General features: G+C 33.7%; 1 long non-coding RNA gene across 1 annotated transcript; it reads right to left on the minus strand.

The window, feature by feature from the left end:
- Nucleotides 1-5,037: 5,037 nt before the first annotated feature.
- Nucleotides 5,038-11,112, minus strand: LOC116171601. The gene is made up of 3 exons (XR_004145476.1): nt 10,907-11,112; nt 10,543-10,857; nt 5,038-5,196 (listed from the first exon to the last, which is right to left on the minus strand). It is a non-coding gene; the product is annotated as an uncharacterized LOC116171601 (long non-coding RNA).
- Between the last annotated feature and the right edge of the window lie 2,903 nt (nt 11,113-14,015).

The following is a 14,015-nucleotide window of genomic DNA, read 5'->3' on the forward strand; positions in this document are numbered from 1 at the left end:
AATGATTGTTTTCTGACAGGTGAATTCCCCGCATGCTTTAAAATTAGCAAGGTAATCCCAATTTTTAAGAAGGGCAGTAAGGACCTGGTCAGCAACTACCGACCAATATCCATTGTTCCTATTTTTGGGAAGGTTATCGAAATTTTAATCAAAAATCGTTTAGTTACGTTCTTAAGTAAAAACCGTGTGCTGAATGAAACTCAGTTTGGCTTCAGGACAGGTTTATCAACCACACAAGCTGTAAGTAGTGTTGTTGATGGCGTAGTCGAGGCTTTTGAAAATCGTCATTATTCGTGTGCCCTCTTATATGACTTAACGAAAGCCTTCGACTGCGTTACACCCTCAATACTCCTAGAAAAACTGAATCATTATGGTATACGGGGAATACCATTGAAATTATTGGATTCGTACTTAAGAGGCCGTTCTCAATGTGTTAGCTTTAATAACAAATCTTCAAGTCTAAAGGAAATAACACTTGGCGTTCCGCAAGGATCGGTCTTGGGGCCCACCTTATTTTTGATATACGTGAATGATCTACCTAACGCAATCAGCATTGGTAAATGCATTCAATTCGCAGACGATACAACGATCTTGTGCAGTTCCCCTGTCATAAACACTCTAACCGATTGTATTGCCAACGTGAACACCCAACTACAGCAATGGTTGGAATGTAATAAACTTAAACATAATTCAGATAAAACCCTAAATATACATTTTACCACAACCAAGTCCATTGCTAGGAGAACGTCTGCAAAATTACTGGGAATAACACTTGATAATGAATTATCTTGGGAGGCCCATGTAGATCAACTCTGCACAGTTCTAGCATCGAATACGTATTTGCTAATTAGACTGAGACAATCCTTAAATCATGATGTCCTACGATCAAGCTACTTCGCGTTTGTACATTCTAGAATTAGCTATGGTATAACTATCTGGGGCAGATCCCCTCATTCCTTGCGCGTCTTCAGAATGCAAAAGAAAGCTATTAGGATCATCGCTTTCCGGGGTTTTAGGGATCCTTGCAGGGATATATTTAAAAAACTTAAAATTATGCCACTACCATGCATATATATTTACCAAACGTTAATCCATATTCATAAATTAGTAAATTCAAACAAGAATGTGTCAGACACGAGCAATCACGGTTATGCCACTCGTCACTGCAAGTTACTTTTACCCGTAAAACGTAGACTATGCGTATCAACAAAAAACTCATTGAATGTTGCACTTTACAACAAAGTCAATAACAAATTAAAATCTCTGCCACTAAATTTGTTTAAAATACAAATCAAAACATTTTTATTAAAGAACTGTTTTTACAGTATTGATGAGTACATGGCTGCCCCTACATGTACAGACACGATTTTTTTATGTTAGTACCTTTGTGAATGTGACGTAACCAAACAATTTTTAAATTGAATGGGTTTAATAAAAGTTATTATTATTATTATTATTATTATGGGCATAGCTTTAGCCATATAATATGCAATGCCCTTTTCGCATCTTGACATTTTATAAATCGAATTGCAAACTTTTTTAATTATAAAGTATTTAAATGAAATTTGATACATATAGCCACTTGGAATAAAAGCAAATTAACGCCAATTTCAAAATTTGGGTTTTGCGCATGCGCAGTTCCAACTTTCTTATTTAGTAAAGCATTGAAATGAAACTCTTCTTATCAACTGAAATTGAAGTAGCACGTCAAAAATGGATTGCACATGTGCAACGCTATCTTTCATATTTGTGACCGGATTTTTACGATTTTAACAAAGTTGCATCTTACAAATGGGAAATGAATGCAAGTGGAAATGCGCTTTATGTAAATCGTTTACGATTACTTTTTAACTTGTTAATATTGAATTGGAAGCTTTGCGCTTGTATTGCGCTTACAAATTTTTTTATACAGCCCCAAAGAAAGAAATCCAGAGGGGAAGCTCTGTGGCGGTACCCCATGTTGTTGGAAGTACGTAACTCTTCGACTGTGCACTAATCTAATATCATCCAAAAAGTTCTCTAACACGTCTGTTATTAAATTGAGGTATCTTTCACAATTAAGACTACCCTCATAAAAATTGGTCCAATAATTATTCTCCCTATAATACCACATGTGGATCACTTGGATTGTCATAAGGAGTAGATTCTCTCGGGACCAATAGTGCATATTTTTTCTTGTACATGGAAGATGAAGAAATAACAGAATCTTTGTTGTAAATGTAACTACGAACTTAAAGTTATTTCTAAAAATGAAAATATGTACCTAGCTATTACCAGGTTAAATTGAAAATTTTAATTTTTTCGCTTTCTAAAAGCTGTACTTTTTTTAATTTTAGACAATTATTACTTTGGTGCCAAAATATGTGCGCATATATGCTCTAAAAAAAATTTTTGGTAAATACATACATAAATAAATAATCTAAAAATTAAAAAAAAAAGATGGCGGATATTTTTTTATATTTGTCATAGTGGGATCGAATGGGACTTTTAGTGTGTTAATAAGAAAGATCTCTTGGTATTCCGCATCAGTTGATTTTACACTACAAAATAGGGACAGTTTGTTATTACATCCCCATTCTCCAAATAGACCGTTTTTGTAGCAAGTGAACCGAAGCGAGTATTAGGCAATTCCGCTTGGCATGCGGACGTGGGGTATCGGGCACAAATGTTCCTCACATCATTTTTTACATGATCAAAAAATCGCTAACAAATCAATTGTCATGTGGGTTACGAAATTAAAAAATTTTAACTAAATGATATGCCCCAAACAGTTTTATTTTGAGTTTTAGCTTAGCCTTTTAACCAACATCGTATCGCAGCAGTACAGGGAGAGTCACGTAGCCCGTTTGTTAGAATTTTTTAACATTGCAATGGTTCTCATAGGTGGATTCCTTTAAGAATAGTATACGTGCAACTGGCATTTATGAATGTTGTAATGTTTAATTTTAGCACTGGCCTCTGCATGTTGTCACATTGATATTCTGTTTCCAATCTGTACCCACATTTAATTTGATAATGCGATAAGTCCTGTAGTACAAGTTCAACAATGATTTCAAATTGATATCAGCCTTGACTTGTAACATTTGACACTAACCGATATTTATATACATCGCCGCTGATTGCGATAAATTGGCTTTCATCGTTTGTTTAGTAAATTTGTAGTTTTTCAGTTCTTCGGGTATCAAAAACCATGGCATTTCACCATTGTCAATTGTTTCAATGACTGTGACAATCTAATGCAAATTGTACATCTTAATGAACGAATTCCGGACAACTAACAACATAATGCCGATTGCTAGGAATATTTTCCAAAAAACTCCAAATTACATTTCCGAAATTGTATGATCCAAATGTTTCAAAAAAATCCATGTTTGTATATTTCTATGATCCCTAAGAAATTTTTGGGAAGATTGAAAGATTTCTAGTGAACCTCGCGTATGCGTTAACATTCAGGGTGCATTTATTGAGTTAAATCTATCCGAATACATGTAAAGAATGAGCAGTTTAACTTCGGGTAACAACATTGAAGTAGCAAGAACTCTTAAATTTCGGGTATTTTGTGGAGAATCCTTTAAACAAATTCTGACTTGTGACAAAATGCGGATTGCTTGCAATTTTATGTGAGCTAGGAGACGTAACTTACGGGACGCAAAAAAACCTTTTAGCAGCCTAGTTCTTAGCAAGGCTTTTTTATTTACGAGTGGTAAAATCGTAGAATATACGCGAACAAGGTATTAAAACGGACACTAAACTCATGAGGTTTTTTTCGGATCGTTGACAGTAACCGCTGTTTGAAAGCAAGTTCCTTAAGGTTGAGTGTCGCCTTTGGACAGCAATAACTAAAATTATACAACGGCAGAGAATTTACAACGGCAGAGAATTTAAAGACAATTAATCCATGCTAATGTTAATAAATTGGGCAAAAATAATATCAACACAGTAGCGGAGCATTGGCATTTCATTCTTTTGTTAAATCGCGATACAATGGCAGAGAATTTAAAGACAATTAATCCATGCCAATGTTAATAAATTGGACAAAAATAATATCAACACAGCAGCGGAGCATTGGCATTTTATGCCTTTGTATAATCGCGATTACGAGTTTTACTTTACCAAACTGAAGCCGGTTTACTTGGATTCGCGATTCGTACGAACCTTTACGACCGCCAACAACCATTATTTTAAATTTGTTGATTTATATAAAGTAGCGGTTCGAAGTTTTTTAATGTTCCTAAAGGAAGCGACCTATGAAAACCATTTACATGAACAGATTTGTATTACATTTATGAATTAGAATTGGATCTAAGCTAAGAATTTTGGTTATTTTGTTTCATTGATTGGCAAATTGCATTTAATATCAGTGATGCCATTTCTTTGGATGAATTAAAATTATATTTAGCAATTAGAGTATTTTGAACAGGAGAATGTACCAGTAATTCATTATGTGGTAAAGATGTATTTTAGATTAGGATCAAATTTAGCTTGGACCCGTGATCACGAGATAGGTATTGTATCTTTTTAATTTATTTTTATAAGCCAAATCGAAATTTTAAGTTAAATAATTTAGAAAGAAACATGAGGTTCGAATCCGAGTTTGAGCATGGATATTTGTAACTTTATAGTGGGTTGGATTGGTACAGCAGCTTTGGCTGAAACTTCGCCCACTTAAAAATAAAGGCCAAAAATAAATAAATATTCCCAGAGACACTACTGGGAAGATTTCTAAGTTTTTTTTAAGTTTATATGGGCATTAGCAATCGAAAGAAATTCAATTTCTATTTATCTTCCAGCATAATAATTACAAATTTGTAACTAAACGTCATTCCAGCCCTTCATTTCACGCATAATAAAAAGACAGTTGTCACATGGTAAGCAATTTTTCGTTCAGACTTTTTTTTGTGTAAATACTTCTATCTGGGTAATTAAACTGTTAACTTACTAACATGTGGCGTCGGGAGCAAGAGGGGTCAATTTAATGACAGACATCGAGAAAGAAACATTCTGCGCGTGTATCGCATAACTTTAGCTGCCCCAATTGAAAATAAACAAAATAGCTTTTACCTTTTCGATTTACGATGCGCAACTACTGCAAGTGCAATAATTAAAGCGATGAGTAGAATTAATGCTATAACTAGTAAGATGACTCCTTTCTTTTCTAGACTTGTTCTTCGTTTCCACCAGGAGTTGTTACGATTCCTGCAAAAAGAAAGTAAAATAAATTCCTTAGAATACAACCAGAAAGTAAATTAATCGTTTAATAAACATTTCCTGGTTAAATACAGAGACTCACATGGTTTTGGTCGTGCGAAAGAAATTTTACACTTTTGATATGCGTGCTTAAAAAGAATTTAAAGTGGAATAAACCGTTTTCACTCTTTCAGCTTTAAGAAGCAACCAATTACCGGACTGTTTATTTTTATTAATCGTTAGAATTAGTGGCTTTAATGGTTGGCATTACTCAACTTCAGTTACATTTTTTTTTCACATATCATACGCGTCATTAAGATTTATAGGGCGAGTGTTGCGTTTTTTTTTTTCGTTTTCCTACTACGAGAAAATGAATGAAAGTAATCGGTGTACAACAAACAAAACTTGGCGACGTTTTTGATAAGTTTATTAAAAGGTCTCATTTGTAGCGTATTTGAAGCATGAAGAGGCATTCTCAGTGCCAAATGCCTGCGCACTTTGCAATTGAAGGGGAACAAACATAATTAAAATGTTCCAGTTTTGTCACAAAATGTATCAGGATAATCGAAAATAAGCAAACACACTTCATAAGATTTTGGACACACCCTGCAGGTGAAATTGTGTATTAATTTGTTTATTTGTGCCGCTCCGCAATTGGTGGGACACTACTACGACCCAATTCAAAAACGGATGCCATTTTTGAAATTGTACCATAGAAAGGGACTATCTATTAAAATTGATTTCGTTCAAGAACCCTCAACTGCAAGCTCCTGCTTTCATTTGCAAAAATTGCAAGTTCCTCTACTAGTTGTATTTGCCCCCATACTTCGCATCGGTCAAGCAGTTCATCAGGAAACCAATTCAAACGTATTTTTTACAACATTCGTTTTTATTCTTCAACGTGGTTCCCTTATAGAGTGATACTGCAACGTCAATTTAATTACTTGATTTTTTTAATTTACAATTAATAAATAATAAATTGATAACAGTCTCGAAATGATTTGATTTATAACCGTTAATTTATTATTTATCATTCACATATACACAATTTATAACAGCGCAAACTATTTATGGTTTTATAGTCTACTTTTACCAAAAGAAGACATTGTATACCTGCTCTGTTTTTAAGAAATACCTTTGCAAGCATATTTGAGGAGACAAGGTTCAGGTATGTGAAGCCTCCCGCCGATGTTAAAAATTTACAGATTGGCAAAAAAAAGAGGGCGTTGCTCATTCATTATCGTAGGACAAGGTTATTTATAAGGTTTATTATTCTTGAATGAATGTTTTTTTAAAGTTATTTAGTAAGATACTTACTATGTTTCTTTTTTTTACTACTTGTGCATTATGTGCAGTGTTTTGAACTTTTTTCTTTGTTTATATAGCTAAATGAATAAGTCCTTTATGTTGCTCTTCGAAGCAAAAGTGGAATTTTTGCACTTTTTACGATACCTATAAACGATCTATTACACGTTGTAATCGATTTATTGGATGTTTCAATTGTTTTAGTGTACCCATTATGTAATTAGTATGAATATATTTAACTTTCAGAGCGTGACTATGATTTGTATATTCCCACATTATTTAAATGCGGCTCTTATTTTTTTTCAGGTAGCACACATACTGCACATTTAATTATTTGATGGCACTCATATTAAATTCAATGGATGCTAAATTTTTTTAAATCACGGACAGCTTTTTATATTGCCAATTTATATAGTTTACTGCAGGTGAATTATATAAACACTGCTGGACAACTTTGTTTACTGTCAGATTATTTTTTTACCACCAATATTTGTTAATTGTTGTAACCGCAACGAGTGTAAGGTAACGTCTGGAAATTAAGGAATGCATTTTTATTAGTTTGATTACATTGTATCCTTCAGATTACCTGTGTTACTTGAGAGCTACCGTTGCTTAGTAAATTAGCTTTGGAAGTTACTGAGAGTTATATTTACAATTTTTAGTCACGTTATTTGATTTATTTCGAATTTCTTCATACGACTCTATTTACATTACATACATATGCATTGCTGTTATACAGAAATCTAATTATTTGAGTATTTTAAAGTAGTTTTCTTGAATTTAACGTCACGTTTATGCTTTTATACCCGAATTTGTACAAGAAATCCGTAATAAAAATTTTTCTTTTGGTGAGCAAACGTAAGTGGAATTATTGATGCTCATTGAGTATTAATTACAGTTTTCATATCATATTGGCCTCAGTGTCAGACGTTAGCATTGCTTACGCAATATTTTATGTGCCGCGATATTCACTACTCCTTTTATTTGTTTGTTGTTATTGTTTTCTGTTACAGAAAAGGCTGAACGCGCCCTCTTGAGCTCACAAAGTAGCGACAGGTATTTTTTTAAAATTTTAGTGGACTCCTTCATTATCCTTATCCTTAGCTTATCAAGACCATAACAAAGATCTCTTAGCCTGCCTTGCTTCGCCCTTGTGATAAGTATTCTCTCCTCTCTTTCGAAAGTGACTAAAGGCTAAAGTGGAGCCTATCCGGTTTACTATTACTGCATTCCCCTTTTTCTTTATTTTTGCTAGTGTACCAGAGCCAAGCTATTCACCTCTACTTTGCCCGAGCTTACCGTGTGATTACTTTGCAATGTACGCAGACGACACAGTCATAATAACTAAATATGAATGCTTGAAAATGGATATGTCAAAGCTACAAAACGTCAGCACTATTCTCAGCAGATGGTTCCAGAAATGGAACCTTTCCATTAATTGTGACAGATGTGCTGCAAAAATATTGACACTAAGGGTTAGTTTCTCCATCTCTCGATCAATTTATTCGGTAGATCAGTACCGTGACAGCGATTGTATCGACAATGGTATCTATGGAATTTATTCGGAGAGTAAAGTTATTGAGAGGTGGAAAATCCGGGCCTAAAACGCAACAATAACCCACAAGAAATCACATTTAACAGTTACATCATTCAGTGGAACACCAACAAAGAGCCCGTTAAATACTTAGGTATATATCTTGACAGTAAGCTAACGTCAAAATACAATCTTCTCAAAAGACCAAATGAAGCACACACCAATTGTACCAACTTCTAAATCTAAAATCCGCCCAAGCTTCCTCAATGCACTAATATATCCGGTAATCGTCAAAGGGTATGTGGTATGGAGCAACACAGCCAAAACAAACAAATTTCGAAATAATTCAAGTGCTCCAGAAAAAATCATCAGAATTGTAGTCAACGCTCCCTGGTTCATCACAAACCAACAAAACACGAACTAGGTATCAAAGATATTTCTTCAATGACGACAATTAAGTAACCGGTTCCAACATATCCAGTGCTCACATGTATACGTAAAAGTAACATTTAAATATTCTTTCGGTGATATGCTGCTCATGCTTGTTAATATATTACGCACATCTTGTTAACAGTGCTTTGTATAACACTGTAAATTGTTGACCAGGCAAAAGCCTAAGTAATAAAAAAAAAGAAAAAATCATTGTTAGGTTTATTGATGTTTAAAAGTTAGTTAAGAAATTTTGTGGTTTGAACATTATTAAAGAGCTCAAACTATAGGTACTTAAAGTCGTTTTGTCTTGCATGTATTTTATACCGTTTATGAATCCACAAAAATTGGATTTCTTTAAAAGGAATTGTTCTGTCAAGAAAGTTATTTCCGTTCATAATTTATTAATCGAAGAAAGTTTCCCATGTAGGGGGTCCATTACAATATGTTAGATAAACTGTGTATATAAAAATGTCAAATGTTTTGGTAATTTTGTGTTTGAATTTTCAAGTAAAAGTAAGTAATAATTTTTGCTAAAGAATAAGTTTTGATTTTGAAAAGGAAAAGAAGTTCAACCCCTTTTGTTGCAACAGGACCCGACCGAAACTGTAAAAATAAGGTAAAATGGTATACATTTCATGTGGTCTCTATTTTGTGCTCAATGAAACAAAGCAAAAGGTGTTTTAATATATTCTAAAAAAAAGCTAAAACCGATCATGAAATAGGTCCAATTACAAGAAATGGTGTTGCTTTAGCGTTTCTCGTACTTCAAAAAGTATCTGAACATTTTTTCTTCCCGTAGGACGTCTCTTAATTCAATTTTATTGATTTTATATGGGAAGACTGTTCAGTGACCCTTCTACATATTCCTAAGGAAGTAATTTAATTCGATTTTTCCTTTTGTACGATTGGCACACAAATTCGCCAATGAAAGATTGAAGATGCACTTCCGACTTCCGTATCGATCCTACACATTTCTAGAACTTTACATTCGGATGTTCCACATCGGCCTTTGTGCGAAACGCGTAGGTAAAAGATCTTTATTAGCTTTGGCATAGAATGATTCGCCAATAAATTGTATTTTATGTATGTAGTAGTTAGGCCCTGGAATAGATCTGCGTCATGGCATTTAATTATTATTTCGGATTATTTAAAGTGAATTGACGCGCTCTCAGAAGAATAGCTATTACAAACAGTCCAATTAACTAATAACAAAGTACGCATGAATCATAAGAAAGAATATTTCTTGGACAGGATGACAAACCTCGCGACGTACAACAATTGCTTTAGTCAAATTTATAAATAGACAATGCTGAAATGTCAAACTTTTCTATATAAATTATGCATAGGTAGATCAATTGATATCGAATGTCTTTTTAATATTCCGTTTCCATTTCCATAGTATAAATTGTGCATACATTATAGGAAATTGATACGTGATACGAATTGTCGATTTTAAATTGGGTAGTCCTAAAATTTTTGCGATCTATCAATTACGGAGCAATTTTATGTAGGGGTATTTATCTCTTTATACCCATCAACCCATTATAAAATAACAATATTTAAATAGCAGAAATTAGTGAATGTTGTACGGTTGTAAATTACAAATGCGACAATTTGATGTAATGGAAGGTAATTACATGCACACGATTCCAAGGCTGTGGAACCATGCTTCAATATCAACAGGTACATGTGAAAGGAGCTGCCCCCAATCTTTGAATTGCGATGCTTTGAGAAGATTCCGTTCTATTTTTGCAGTAACCACCCCCACAACTACTTATATTTTTGGTCGTGGTAAGGTAAGTACATGCCAAATCGGAAGCGCCGGAGTCGTTTTTACAATAATTAATGCAACTTCGTGACACATCTATGATATTGTGCCACCGTATATCTATTTGAACGGGGATTAAATAAAATTCAAAACGTGACGTACGTGCTCAGCGAGTAACTGCCGCAAACCGCATTAATGGGCATTGTTTACAATTACCGCATCAAAATATTTGTTTGAGTTTACTATACTAAAACTGATTAACAACGCAAAATTTAAGGGCAATTTTAGTAGGGGTTGTTAAAATATTTTAACTTACCTTCTAGCAACATCATTCGTTTCGTGTGCCATTTTCACCAAAAATTATATAAGGTCACAGATTTAAATTATCATTTTTTTACATAAACAAAGTTATCGGTCTTGTTGAATGGGTTACTTCATCAACAGTGTGCGCTTGCATAACGTAAAAATGTAATTAATTTCCCCACTTCACAATAATTCCAGTTTATTTTCAGATTATAATTGAATTTTTACAAGTTTGTGTTTGTGCCGCGTTAGAAGTCGAACCCGCTAATGGGAATGGCTTTAGTAGCGAAACTTACCACACGGTAGCCCCGATCTTTCAGATTGTTAACTAAAAACGATTGTAGAATAAACAGAAGTTCTATTCGTATTATACAAACGATAGGCAAACCGTTTAAACTTTCTGGTTTTATTAATCGATTGCCGACAGAGAATTAATTCATTTGCTTTTTGGTTATTCTAATTTTACTACTGACATAATTTTAAATCTATTTTTAACAGGCGTCGTTGGAGGAGTAGCTATTTTGTGAGATTTGTTTTGCGCTTTACGCATAAATTTACGATATTGTTGAACAGGAAATTGAATTTTTACGTAAGCAGTAACCCAACCTACACCTTATGAAACATTTCTCTGCCCTGTCCTCAATTTTCCGCACACTCGCCGCTGTGTGTTAAAAGGCAGACAGAATGGACTCATGCGAAAACGAAAATGCCGGCTCTTTTGTGATGCCAAGGGCGCTCGAGTTAAATGCCGCAATTACGTAAGCTAGCCACTCGCATAAAAAAACTCAAGGCTTTGAAAAATTAAAACACACAAAAGTCACAATCAGTTCAGATGCAACAAAGTTCTTTGCGGGGGTACATAGAGGATAGTGTTCAAAGGAAGGGAGGCGAAGATATTTAAAATAATGCTATTAATAGGTAAATAACAGTGTCTCTGTACCGAAAATACTACACACCCCACCCATATGTGACGTAGTGCATTATAATAAATTCATTTAACATTTTTATTGTCTGAGAAGCGTGATAGAATTTTTTCGATTAACAAATTTCTGCTAAGCAGGGAACTTTAAAACTAAATAAACTCGCTAGGAGCTCGTTAATAATTCAAGTGCAACTGTTTAGGGTCTGATTATAATGCATAAGTTCAACCCAGCATCAGCACAACCCCTAACCTATCGTGAAGCGGCGAACATGACCACAACCTCCAACCTGATCACAAACCCAACGACGCCGTGTCTATACGAATCTTGATCACAACTTTAAGGATCAATATGAAAACATCGCCTAACTTAACCACAACCCCCAATGGCTACAATATCCAAACTTTGAACATAACATTATAATCTGGAAAGTCTCAATTCAAGGTTTGATGAATTTCTTGAGAAGCAATCAACTTCCAAAACAACAACGGTTGGTGCTAAGCTACGGATTTTGGTACAAATATCATGAGTTAATCAAATCGTGTCCTTTTCAATCAACTTTTTTCGCTAACAATTTTATTGTACCCCGTCGACTATCTTACATCAGAATCAGTATGGATTCAGGAGTCAAAGAAACACGATTATTACATTTTCTAAATTCGTAAATAGTACCTACTTCGAACAAGGCCAATATTCCAGACCTATCGAAAGCTTTCAATAGCGTCTTGCTTGCTACGTGAAGTAGAAATTATGTACAAATTTGACACAAACAGCCTAAAATTAATTAATTCGTATCTGTGTGGGAGATTTCAGCATGTTGTGTACGATGGAGTGGTGTCTTCCACAGGGATCAATTTTAGGCCCCCTATTATTTCTCACATATTTTAATGATTTTGCGCATTAGGTATAGTCAACCGCACGCGGATTGCATTCTTTATGCAGATGACTCCACTTTAACTATACAACGCAAACAACATTAAAGTGGATTATTGTAAATTGTCAAAAACTCAAAATTACCATGGATACCTATCCCAAAAAATATTTATTTCTTGTACATTTTCAAATGCATAGCAAAAAACAATTATATATAAAAACAGTAATTAAGAAATACCTACTTGATAAGGCATATTTTTCAGTGCATGAATGTTTAACTGAGGGCTATAGCACAGATATACCTTACGCATATCTGTGGCTATAGTAATGTTTTAGACACATATGGTATTTTACATCACTGTATGTAATATATGATTGTAAAATATGTAAAATAATCGGTTTAAATTGGCAGAACCTGACATTTCGCATTAAGTACCTATGCCACATATGCGAAAGTTGTCAACACTGGCATTTGTTGCCTGAGGAAAGATTTGTGGTTTGAAATTTTTACCGAAATTGGAAATCAATTACCAGTATTGATTTAAATTCTCCTCACAGTATTATCTATCCATTTTCGAGTAACGCCGAGAGTAACGCTATTCCATTCGAGGCTATTGCGCAATTTAAGCTAACATCTTCCTTTCATTCAATGGTTTTTGCGAATTTGCAGCAAAAGAAAAATTCAGGATAAAATACTCTAACCAAGCTAACGGTCATGGTTGTAGAATTATTCAAAAAAATTATCTTACATCTTTTCAAAACTTAATAAAAAGAATTTATTTATGAAGGACACATGCTCTACTATAATATTATAAAAAAATTATTGTACCAGGGTTACTGATAATTGGGTACATTCGTTTGGAGAGGTGATAGAATAAGACGCAAGAAATAGATTTAACCGTAAGTAATATGCATTATAGAAAGTCAATAGGTTTTGAAATAATTATTTTAATTTTTAGTTTTAGTACCAAATTATGTAGTTATGGCAATTTTATTGCCCTTTTTTTGTTAACCGTTAAATGTTTGCTGTAAGATTCGTACCTTAATAGATAGCTATTACAATAAGACAGTTTTTAAAATAAGTTGTACGTAAACTGCACTGATATTCATTCGAAAATAACCTTCAAGAATTTTCACAAAATATTTTTAAAAATTATTTTTTCGAAATTTTTCTTTAAAATTTTCATACGATCGAAATGCTTTTGGACCTATTTTATTCCAAACGAAAGACCATAATATGGTTGAATAAGTATTCCAGCAAAAAAGTTACAAAAAATGGAACTCTACATTTCTTGAAAATTAAAATCTAGGTTTTGTATTACATGGGCTAAATTTACTCATAATATCTTGTTCTATCAGATTCCCAAAGGAACGTATCCAATTACCAGTAACCCTGTATACCGAAACGATCCTAAGGCATTTTGATTGTACAATCAAAATCCTTTTTTTATTGAGCTTTAATATTTTAATTGCAGTGAACTGCACCCTCGTTTCTAAATACCTTATTCTGTTGGTGTATAATAGTATTTTTCACTTCTTTTTAATTTTATCTTCAGAGGAAGAGTTAAAAATAAAGACAAAATAATTTAGAAAGAACGGTACGTGAATTTTATAATAGTTGTACTTTTAGATAAAATATAATACACCGTGTCAGAGATAGATGGATCACTAGGCAAAAAGTAAGAGATACAAA

Source organism: Photinus pyralis, unplaced genomic scaffold, assembly GCF_008802855.1.
Source record: "Photinus pyralis isolate 1611_PpyrPB1 unplaced genomic scaffold, Ppyr1.3 Ppyr1.4_LG5, whole genome shotgun sequence".
In the NCBI taxonomy this organism is placed as follows: domain Eukaryota; kingdom Metazoa; phylum Arthropoda; class Insecta; order Coleoptera; family Lampyridae; genus Photinus; species Photinus pyralis.